The sequence below is a fragment of the Anomaloglossus baeobatrachus genome, chromosome 1 (genome assembly GCF_048569485.1).
Source record: "Anomaloglossus baeobatrachus isolate aAnoBae1 chromosome 1, aAnoBae1.hap1, whole genome shotgun sequence".
NCBI classification, from domain to species: Eukaryota; Metazoa; Chordata; class Amphibia; order Anura; family Aromobatidae; genus Anomaloglossus; species Anomaloglossus baeobatrachus.
In genome coordinates this window covers 3,071,000-3,083,732 of record NC_134353.1, presented here as the reverse complement: position 1 = coordinate 3,083,732, position 12,733 = coordinate 3,071,000, and positions in this window count along the sequence as shown.

The window sequence follows — 12,733 nt, the reverse complement described above, 5'->3', positions numbered from 1 at the left end:
ACGGTAGGAACAAACTATAAAAAAGAGCACCAAGTCTCCTTCCCTCCATTCTCCTACTTCTGTGAGTTCATCAATGGCATCGCGGAACGTAAGGCAGACCCCAGCTTCACCCGTGGAGAACCAACCGGCTCCACTTCACCGGCTCCCAGATATGAGAGCCCTCATCAAAATGACAGGAAATGTAGGGGCCCAGTATCAGTCAAAAAGACCGATGTTCTACCACCTACACCATCAGCACCAGACAATGGCACTGAAGGCGGGAAAGCGGAAAATCCGAACCGCCAATGTCCTATTCACAAACTGCCACACCCCCTGAAGAAGTGCATTGGCTTCAGGAAGAAACCCCTTCAAGAACGAAAGGAACTCTTGAAAAGGTTTGGGGTATGTTTCAGGTGTTGTGCCTCTACAGAACACCTTGCCAAGGACTGTAATGTTACAATTAAGTGTATGGAGTGTGACAGCACAGATCACGTACAAGCGCTGCACCCATCTCAGCCTGATTCTGCACCTACACCTTCTCCTACCACAAGTCATGGCGGGGAGAGTACAGGCCAAGCTGCGAACCACCTCACAGTATCCTCCTCGTGCACCGCAGTCTGCGGAGAAGATCTCTGGGACAAGTCTTGTGCGAAAATATGCCTAGTAAGGGTATATCCCAAAGGTCACCCAGAAAGGGCCGTGAAGGTGTACAGCATCCTGGATGACCAGAGCAACAGGTCACTCGCCAGGTCTGAACTCTTCGACTTGTTCGGCTTAAAAGGAAATGCCTACCCTTACACACTAGGCACTTGCAGCGGCATCTCAGAAGCTTGCGGAAGAAGAGCCAGTGGTCTCGTGGTAACATCTCTGGAAAATACTGTAGAGATACCTCTACCGACACTCGTCGAGTGCAACCAGATACCGGCTAACCGGGAAGAGATTCCAACGCCAGAGGCAGCTCTTCACCACCCTCACCTGAGAACTATCGCCAGCAAGATCCCACCTCTTGATCATAGTGCAAAAATCCTGATTCTGATTGGAAGAGACATCCTCCGGCTACACAAAGTACGCCAACACATCAACGGGCCACACGATGCGCCATTCGCTCAGCGCTACGACCTAGGCTGGGCGATCATAGGAAACGTCTGCGTAGGCAAAGTGAAGAGTCCCGACGCGATCTCCTCCTACAAGACGCACATCCTCCCAAACGGTCGCGGCACTCACTTTCAACCATGTCTGCATCACTACGGGGTGAAAGAGAGGCTGAGCGACACCAGGTGGCGACAGCAGCCTCCCGACTGCGCGAACGCATATCATCTCTGGGATGACGACTTCGGGTCAACAGCGTTCGAGTCTACAAATGAAGACAACAAATTGGCTTCGATGAGAGAAGACAAAGAATTTATAAAGATTATGGATAAAGAGTTCTCTCAAAACGACTCTAACAGTTGGGTAGCCCCATTACCCTTTCGGTCTCCAAGGCCAAGGTTGCCAAACAACTCCCAGCAAGCAACCGCAAGGTCCTCCTCTCTAAAACGCACTTTGGAAAGACAACCAGAGATGGAGAAATGCTTTGTCGAGATTACGCAAAATATCCTCGACAGAGATCATGCTGAACAGTGGCACCACATTCCCACCGAACAAAACCCAACCGACCGAGGAACGAGACTCACTGCTGCATCCAAACTCGGCGACAACATGTGGCTGACACCTACAAGTATCGTATACGAGGAGACCTGCGATAACTACGCCGGCAACATGTACGAGCTGGTGGAACCAGAATCCGACAAGGAAATTAGACCGGTCGTCTCCGCTCGCTACACTTCAGTGACATCAAAACAGAAGTTGAGATCTCATCGTTTCGAGTGCTTCTCAAGTTGGTCATCTGAGGTACGAGCCGTAGCTTGTCTTGTTCACACTGCTCACTGTTTCACCAACTACAAGTCTTCAACGTGCCACGGCTGGCACATGTGTGTGATTCGTCCAGTCACCGAACTCGTGCTACTTTTACCAAAGGAGGACGTTACATGAACTAACTTTGTCATTGGACACTGCCACGGCGGGGAGCGTACCTTTCCTTACCCCTGCTGTACGGAGACACAACTGTCCGTGTCTAATGAACCTTGAACTTTTCCTTTGGATTAAAACTTTACCATTGATTATTGGGTTGGAGGAAGAGTTGGCATGTTTGCGGCTTCCCCAATCTGAAGATGGGTTTGTTGAACTTGAATTCATGTTTAACATTTTTCTACTTTTTCATTTTTTACGCAAGGACAATGCGTCATCAACAAAGCATGGACTTGAATTCAGTGCATTACGTTGCATTTTTTGTGTTGTCTCTTATCTCGTTACAGGTTTCGTGACATCGAGGGACAGGATCGACTCCTTACGTCGTAGAAGGACTTGTGAAATCATATGATTTCAGACGGGGAGTGTTGTGTCCCATGAATGGGAACAACCTGTTGTATGTAATTTTTGCATTGCATATTTTTCCTCCTATCAGGAAATTCCTTTATTGTTACTAGGTAGATTAGACTGTATGAAGTTTGTCCCTATGTACCTCCCTTAGTTGGCTTCTGTATAGAATGCTCCTCCCTTCTCCTTCAGTTTAGTCTAGAGAAACCATTGCTGAAGAGACATGTCTGCAACCCTGTACAGATTATTCCTTTTCACCTGCATTTACTTTGTACTTAATACAAGATTCTAGAAGAAAACTACAGCGTTTCTCCTTGTCTTCCTACAAGTCATCGTTGTGCTGAGTTGAGCTATCTGTGGAAGCCGGTAGAGTGAGTAAAATCATACAATTATCTAAGGGACTGATAATTAGAGCGGTTGGATTCATTGCTACAAGAAAGAGACAGAATATATAGCACAGAACAGACCCAGGTAGTATTAGGCACCTTCATGTAGTATACAGCCATATATAGCACAGTGCAGACACAGATAGCATTAGGCACCATCATTTTCTTATATAGCCCCCATGGTCGTCTGGCCACAGTAACTAGCACATACTCACTTTTCCCTGTTCGCCCGCTGCTCCGGTCTCCTCGGCGCGTCCACTGCTGTCGCTCGCTCTGATCTCACTGCAGGCGCGCGGTGGTGACGTCAGCGTGCTCCGCTGCAGTCCTGTCAGAGCGCCGACACTCCAGACACAGCGGGGAGAATGATGAGAGCAGCGCGCCGCTCCGTCTCATCATTGCTTTCAATTGTATTGGCAACTGTGATGCCGATACAAGTGAAAGTGCGATCCTTGGTGGGGTGGGGGGGGCAGTGACAGCGCTGGCACCAGGCCCCCCTGCCACGGTGAGTGGGCCCCCCCGGCAGCCTAGGACCCCGGCATTTGACCGGGTTTGCCGGGTGCTGACGCCGGCCCTGCCTATGTTAAGGTCCAAGTTATGCACAACTCGCATCAAACCTCCCTGTCTGAGAGGCGCAGAGTAGATAGAAAATATGCGGATAGGCTTTGCCAGAACACTACAGGAGAGACCATGAGTCTAGGAAAACCGAGCATCCACTATATTGGCCCCCGGCCCACGATCCAAAAGAGCGGAAATAATTTCAGTTTTTGCACCTTTAACCCTAGAAGGCATACGTGGAGCCTCGCAGGCCTGCTAAGTCACTTGTTTTCTATGGTAGATTTCTATGGTTGCGTGTTCTAGGGTTAAAAACCTCAGCAGGTAGCGTAGCGGTACAGCGCCAACGAACAGTAGAAAGCACTTCACCTCTAAGAGACAGTTCTCCCCTGTTTCCTGTGCACTATGGACTGGCCAGTCCAGCCGGTGCCTCCCCTCTGAACTGAGAGCTTTTGGACTAACCCAGCCAAAAAGTGTGGGAACGGGAGGAGAGACAGAAGACCTTATGGTGGAGACAGGACAGGTTGGTCTGTGTGTGTGCAGAGAGAAAGACGCTGCCTGTGTGGAGTCTGAGGACCACGGTACAGAAGAGGTGCGGTACCGGCTGCGAGAGCGTTACTGCTAGCCGGACCGTGAGAGTCAAATAGCAAATCATGGAGAAAACGTTCCTAAGGTCGGCGAATCTGAACCGAGGAGAAGACGTCGTCTGGAGGAGTCCAGAGATTCCAGGTCCGTGTTAGAAGAAAAGCCCCCCCCTGCACCCCTGGAAGAAGTGTGGACCAACGAACATCACAGGGCTGAACTCCCGGGAGTGGACTGATTGCTCCTCAGTGCTACTGGGAGTCTCCATCATTGTGCGCACTTAGTAGGGTGTAACATAGGCCTCAGTAGCCAGGGTGCGGAATACTGGGGATCAGGAGGAGAGAGGGGCTAATGCTATATACTGAGGATGAGGAGGAGAGAGAGGGGTTAATACTAGAGATTGGGGATCAGGAGGAGAGAGGGGCTAATGCTATATACTGGAGATGAGGAGGATAGAGGGGCTAATGTTATATACTGGAGATGAGGAGAGAGGGGCTAATGCTATATACTGGAGATGAGGAGGAGAGAGGGGCTAATGCTATATACTGGAGATGAGGAGGAGAGAGGGGCTAATGCTATATACTGAGGATGAGGAGGAGAGAGAGGGGTTAATACTAGAGACTGGGGATCAGGAGGAGAGAGGGGCTAATGCTATATACTGGAGATGAGGAGGAGAGAGGGGCTAATACTAGAGACTGGGGATCAGGAGGAGAGAGGGGCTAATGTTATATACTGGGGATGAGGAGGAGAGAGGGGCTAATGCTATATACTGGAGATGAGGAGGAGAGAGGGGCTAATACTAGAGACTGGGGATCAGGAGGAGAGAGGGGCTAATGCTATATACTGGGGATGAGGAGAGAGGGGCTAATGCTATATACTGAGATGAGGAGGAGAGAGGGGCTAATGCTATATACTGAGGATGAGGAGGAGAGAGAGGGGTTAAATACTAGAGACTGGGGATCAGGAGGAGAGAGGGGCTAATGCTATATACTGGAGATGAGGAGGAGAGAGGGGCTAATGCTATATACTGAGGATGAGGAGGAGAGAGAGGGGTTAATACTAGAGACTGGGGATCAGGAGGAGAGAGGGGCTAATGCTATATACTGGGGATCAGGAGGAGAGAGGGGCTAATGTTATATACTGAGGATGAGGAGGAGAGAGGGGCTAATGCTATATACTGGAGATGAGGAGGAGAGAGAGGGGCTAATACTAGAGACGGGATGAGGAGGAGAGAGGGGCTAATGCTATATACTGGGGATGAGGAGGAGAGAGGGGCTAATGTTATATACTGGGGATGAGGGGGAGAAAGAGAGGCTAATGCTATATACTGGGGATGAGGAGGAGAGAGGGGCTAATGCTATATACTGGAGATGAGGAGAGAGGGGCTAATGTTATATACTGGAGATGAGGAGGAGAGAGGGGCTAATGTTATATACTGAGGATGATGGGGAGAAAGAGGGGCTAATGCTATGTACTGGGGATGAGGAGGAGAGATAGGGGCTAATACTAGAGACTGGGGATGAGGAAGAGAGAGGGGCTAATAGTATATACTGGATATGAGGAGAGAGGGGCTAATGTTATATACTGGGGATCAGGAGGAGAGAGGGGCTAATGCTATATACTGAGGATGAGGAGGAGAGAGGGGCTAATGTTATATACTGGAGATGAGGAGGAGAGAGGGGCTAATGTTATATACTGGAGATGAGGAGGAGAGAGGGGCTAATGTTATATACTGGGGATGAGGAGGAGAGAGGGGCTAATGTTATATACTGGAGATGAGGATGAGAGAGGGGCTAATGTTATATACTGGAGATGAGGAGGAGAGAGGGGCTAATGTTATATACTGAGGATGAGGAGGAGAGAGGGGCTAATGCTATATACTGAGGAGGAGAGAGGGGCTAATGCTATATACTGAGGATGAGGAGGAGAGAGGGACTAATGTTATATACTGGGGAAGAGGAGGAGAGAGGGGCTAATGCTATATACTGGGGATGAGGAGGAGAGAGGGGCTAATGTTATCTACTGAAGATGAGGGGGGAGAGAGAGGGGCTAATACTAGAGACTGGGGATGAGGAGGAGAGAGGGGCTAATGCTATATACTGGGGATGAGGAGGAGAGAGGGGCTAATGTTATATACTGGGGATGAGGGGGAGAAAGAGAGGCTAATGCTATATACTGGGGATGAGGAAGCAGAGAAAGGGGCTAATACTAGAGACTGGGGATCAGGAGGAGAGAGGGGCTAATGTTATATACTGAGGATGAGGGGGGAGAAAGAGAGGCTAATGCTATATACTGGAGATGAGGAGGAGAGAGGGGCTAATGTTATATACTGAGGATGAGGGGGGAGAAAGAGAGGCTAATGCTATATACTGGGGATGAGGAGGAGAGAGGGGCTAATGCTATATACTGGGGATGAGGAGGAGAGAGAGGCTAATGCTATATACTGGGGATGAGGAGGCAGAGAGAGGGGCTAATACTAGAGACTAGGGATGAGGAGGAGAGAGGGGCTAATGCTATATACTGGGGATGAGGAGGCAGAGAGAGGGGCTAATGTTATATACTGGGGATGAGGAGGAGAGAGGGGCTAATGCTATATACTGGGGATGAGGAGGCAGAGAGAGGGGCTAATACTAGAGACTGGGGATCAGGAGGAGAGAGGGGCTAATGCTATATACTGGGGATGAGGAGGAGAGAGAGGGGCTAATACTAGAGACTGGGGATCAGGAGGAGAGAGGGGCTAATGCTATATACTGAGGATGAGGAGGAGAGAGGGACTAATGTTATATACTGGGGAAGAGGAGGAGAGAGGGGCTAATGCTATATACTGGGGATGAGGAGGAGAGAGGGGCTAATGTTATCTACTGAAGATGAGGGGGGAGAGAGAGGGGCTAATACTAGAGACTGGGGATGAGGAGGAGAGAGGGGCTAATGCTATATACTGGGGATGAGGAGGCAGAGAGAGGGGCTAATACTAGAGACTAGGGATGAGGAGGAGAGAGGGGCTAATGCTATATACTGGGGATGAGGAGGCAGAGAGAGGGGCTAATGTTATATACTGGGGATGAGGAGGAGAGAGGGGCTAATGCTATATACTGGGGATGAGGAGGCAGAGAGAGGGGCTAATACTAGAGACTGGGGATCAGGAGGAGAGAGGGGCTAATGCTATATACTGGGGATGAGGAGGAGAGAGAGGGGCTAATACTAGAGACTGGGGATCAGGAGGAGAGAGGGGCTAATGCTATATACTGGGGATGAGGAGGAGAGAGAGGGGCTAATACTAGAGACTAGGGATGAGGAGGAGAGAGGAGTTAATGCTATATACTGAGGATGAGGGGGGAGAGAGAGGGGCTAATACTAGAGACTGAGGAGGAGAGAGGGGCTAATGTTATATACTGGGGATGAGGAGGAGAGAGAGGGACTAATACTAGAGACTGGGGATGAGGAGGAGAGAGGGGCTAATGTTATATACTGGGGATGAGGAGGAGAGAGGGGCTAATGTTATATACTGGGGATGAGGGGGGAGAAAGAGAGGCTAATGCCATATACTGAGGATGAGGGGGGAGAAAGAGAGGCTAATGCTATATACTGGGGATGAGGGAGAGAGGGGCTAATGCTATATACTGAGGATGGGGGTGGAGAGAGGGGATAATACTAGAGACTGGGGATCAGGAGGAGAGAGGGGCTAATGTTATATACTGGGGATGAGGGGGGAGAAAGAGAGGCTAATGCTATATACTGAGGATGAGGGGGGAGAGAGGGGCTAATGCTATATACTGGGGATGAGGGGGAGAGAGGGCTAATGCTATATAATGAGGATGGGAGGGGAGAGAGGGGATACTACTAGAGACTGGGGATCAGGAGGAGAGAGGGGCTAATGCTATATACTGAGGAGGAGAGAGGGGCTAATCCTATATACTGAGGATGAGGAGGCAGAGAGAGGGGCTAATACTAGAGACTGGGGATGAGGAGGAGAGAGGGGCTAATGCTATATACTGGGGATGAGGGGGGAAAGTGGGGCTAATGCTATATACTGAGGATGACGGGTGAGAAAGAGAGGCTAATGCTATATACTGAGGATGAGGGGGGGGAGAGAGGGGCTAATGCTATATACTGGGGATGAGGAGGAGAGGGGGCTAATGCTATATACTGAGGATGAGGGGGGAGAAAGAGAGGCTAATGCTATATACTGAGGATGAGGGGGGAGAGAGAGGGGCTAATGCTATATACTGGGGATGATGGGGGAGAGTGGGGCTAATGCTATATACTGAGGATGAGGGGGGAGAAAGAGAGGCTAATGCTATATACTGAGGATGAGGGGGGAGAGAGAGGGGCTAATGCTATATACTGCGGATGAGGAGGAGAGAGAGGGGCTAATGCTCGAGACTGGGGATCAGGAGGAGAGAGGGGCTAATGCTATATACTGGGGATGAGGAGGAGAGGGGGCTAATGCTATATACTGAGGATGAGGGGGGGAGAAAGAGAGGCTAATGCTATATACTGAGGATGAGGGGGGAGAGAGAGGGGCTAATGCTATATACTGCGGCTGAGGAGGAGAGAGAGGGGCTAATGCTCGAGACTGGGGATCAGGAGGAGAGAGGGTCTAATGCTATATACTGAGGATGAGGAGGCAGAGAGAGGGGCTAATGCTATATACTGAGGATGAGGGGGGAGAGAGAGGGGCTAATACTAGAGGCTTTGGATGAGGAGGAGAGAGGGGCTAGTGCTATATACTGGGGATGAGGAGGGGAGAGGCGCTATTGTAGCAATATGTTATATGTTGTATGGCCTCTAGGGGTCTCTAGGGGTCTCACTATTTGCATGTGTGCACCAAATGTAAGTGGGAACTCGCTGATACTGCAGACAGAGTGCAGGCAGCAGAGAGACATGTAATGACTGACAACACTACCTAATAAAGAGCCTGAAGATCTGCGAGAGTGTGATTCATGAGAGACATAGCAAACAGAACATGGTGGCAGTCGGGCACAGAACCTTCATGTGACACCTGTAAATCCTCAGAGCTTGTGTGTGAGACAGGGAGTCTACAGAACATCATAGCAACTGTGAGTATGTGACGCCCTGGCAAAACTAGGTAGTCACAAAAGTGTCCACCCTCCTTGTTACCACCAAAAACCCACACCCAGGTACAACACACAGCTATTAAAGCCTAGCCACCCCCTCATGATAATAAGGACACACCAGTGGGCAGGATCAGGTGGATGAGAACACCCATCTAGGGGTCCTGAGGTGTCAGGGGCGGGAACACAGTAGATCAAGTTTGAGTTTGAACAGTGGAGGAGTGGAGTGAAGTTGAGGTTCATGACTAAGCTGACCAAGAAGTGTAGTCAGTGGTAGGGGCCCTTGGACTAGCCGGCTAGGTGGCAGACAGTGAACAGGGCCACAGGCGACGGAGATCCGGTCGCAGGAGACCTTAAGTGGACCGGGGCAGGGTTGTAGCCCACCGGTGCCGACAGCGGGAATCCGGTCCAGAGGCCGTGCACAGACGGGGTGCCTGGACCCTAGGACAAGGAAGGTTGCATGCCCCTTGTTAATCAACCAGCAGAGGATGAGGTTTCAGGCCTTGTTCTCCAGAAGCCCAGAGAGCGAAACAGAAGCCCAACGCGGGAGATAGGGTGTCCGTCAGAACCCACAGAAATCCCAAGGGTCAGATTTCGCGGGCCACAGCTCCCAAACATACAAAGTACCGAGAGTGGACTTCTCCGTTCCTTGTGAAGTTGTCCGACAGAAGAGACAAACACAGAGTGCAGGAGGAAGGGACAGCTGTTTACTAACCCGGGTGTGGGACCCAAATACACCCTCCAACGGCAGCTGGTCACTGGCAACTTGGTTTATCACTGGACTTATGTGAGATTACTGAACTGCGAGTACACCATTGACCCCTGGTCCAACCCGGCACGCCACCTACAGCAGCCATTGCTCCCGTGTACTGACCACGGGCCCCGGGACTATGCCTCCCCTATCCGTGGAAGGGATCCCATCTTGCTGCTCCACTACACCATACCCGGGCGCCCCATCACCAGGCAGCGGCGGTGTCACCATTTCTCACCGCAGTCCACGGGTGGCGTCACCGACACAACAAACACCCTGTAAATATCACCCCTTTCCAACGGTTGTGAGGATGGACGGCCGTGCGTGCCCTGGTCCGGTCACCACTCAAGCTGCTATGGGGAGATAAGGTATGCACACCAGTGACTATGTAAGGGGAATACATGAAATAGCAGAAACTGCTGTGTGAATACTGACTTGAAAAATCCAATAGCTATATGCAAGAGTGAATATGTGAAAAATGGAATCTGCATTACTGCCATGAACATATGAATCAAGAGAAATTTAGCTACTGAATTGATCAATGCAATAGAGCCCCAACACTACGCCAAAGTATTTCTCTACGTTGGGGTCCCTAGCTTGTGTGTCCTCTCATGCAGTTGAAAAACCTACCGTGTATGGGAAGCTGAGACCCAGGCTATTTAGGCGTATGATATGGATTGGCAATAGGTGTGGTTGGGGAGGGTTCACAAACGAAAAAATACTAACAAATAGGAATAACGTTTGGAACACCATTCTAAGTCCGAACTGGGTGCAAAAACCTAAAAAAACATCACTATGGGGAGATAAGGTATGCACACCAGTGACTATGTAAGGGGAATACATGGAATAGCAGAAACTGCTGTGTGAATACTGACTTGAAAAATCCAATAGCTATATGCAAGAGTGAATATGTGAAAAATGGAATCTGCATTACTGCCATGAACATATGAATCAAGAGAAATTTGCACCCAGTTCGGACTTAGAATGGTGTTCCAAACGTTATTCCTATTTACCACTCAAGCTGCAGCAGCGAACCCGGATCCGAGTGGGCCCAGAGAGGCGGCAGCAGCCCCCGCCCGCAAGAAGTACAGATTCCCTGTCATTACTACAAGATGGAGACTGGTCTGAAGCCCCTCAGAGGCTGGATGTCTCATCATGTAATCTATCCCAGACATGGAGACACTGGAAAGAGGAATTTACTCTGTATGTGGATCTGACAGTGGCCCCCAGTGATGACAAACGTAAAGTAAAGCTGTTTTATTACTTAATTGGGGAAAAAGGCAGAGAACTAGCCGAGACCTTACTGCCAGACACAGACCGCCTGACCTAGCAGACATTGTGGAGGCAGAGAACTAGCCCAGACCTTACTGCCAGACACAGACCGCCTCGTCTTAGCAGACATTGTGGAGGTAGAGAACTAGCCCAGACCTTACTGCCAGACACAGACGGCCTCGTCCTAGCAGACATTGTGGAGGCAGAGAACTAGCCCAGACCTTACTGCCAGACACAGACTGCCTCGTCTTAGCAGACATTGTGGAGGTAGAGAACTAGCCCAGACCTTACTGCCAGACACAGACGGCCTCGTCCTAGCAGACATTGTGGAGGTAGAGAACTAGCCCAGACCTTACTGCCAGACACAGACGGCCTCATCCTAGCAGAAATTGTGGAGGCAGAGCAATAGCCCAGACCTTACTGCCAGACACAGACCGCCTCGTCCTAGCAGACATTGTGGAGGTAGAGAACTAGCCCAGACCTTACTGCCAGACACAGACGGCCTCGTCCTAGCAGACATTGTGGAGGTAGAGAACTAGCCCAGACCTTACTGCCAGACACAGACGGCCTCATCCTAGCAGAAATTGTGGAGGCAGAGAACTAGCACAGACCTTACTGCCAGACACAGACCACCTCGTCCTAGCAGAAATTGTGGAGGCAGAGAACTAGCCCGGACCTTACTGCCAGACACAGACTGCCTCGTCCTAGCAGAAATTGTGGAGGCAGAGAACTAGCCCAGACCTTACTGCCAGACACAGACCACCTCGTCCTAGCAGACATTGTGGAGGCAGAGAACTAGCCCAGACCTTACTGCCAGACACAGACTGCCTCGTCCTAGCAGAGATTGTGGAGGCAGAGAACTAGCCCGGACCTTACTGCCAGACACAGACCGCCTCGTCCTAGCAGACATTGTTGAAGCAGAGAACTAGCCCAGACCTTACTGCCAGACACAGACCGCCTCGTCCTAGCAGACATTGTGGAGGCAGAGAACTAGCCCAGACCTTACTGCCAGACACAGACCGCCTCGTCCTAGCAGACATGGTGGAGGCAGAGAACTAGCCCAGACCTTACTGCCAGACACAGACCGCCTCGTCCTAGCAGACATTGTGGAGGTAGAGAACTAGCTCAGACCTTACTGCCAGACACAGACCACCTCATCCTAGCAGACATTGTGGAGGCAGAGAACTAGCCCAGACCTTACTGCCAGACACAGACTGCCTCGTCCTAGCAGACATTGTGGAGGCAGAGAACTAGCCCAGACCTTACTGCCAGACACAGACCGCCTCGTCCTAGCAGACATGGTGGAGGCAGAGAACTAGCCCAGACCTTACTGCCAGACACAGACCGCCTCGTCCTAGCAGACATTGTGGAGGCAGAGAACTAGCCCAGACCTTACTGCCAGACACAGACTGCCTCGTCCTAGCAGACATTGTGGAGGCAGAGAACTAGCCCAGACCTTACTGCCAGACACAGACGGCCGCATCCTAGCAGAAATTGTGGAGGCAGAGAACTAGCCCGGACCTTACTGCCACACACAAACCGCCTCGTCATAGCAGACATTGTGGAGGTAGAGAACTAGCTCAGACCTTACTGCCACACACAGACCACCTCATCCTAGCAGACATTGTGGAGGCAGAGAACTAGCCCAGACCTTACTGTCAGACACAGACCGCCTTGTCCTAGCAGACATTGTGGAGACAGAGAACTAGCCCAGACCTTAC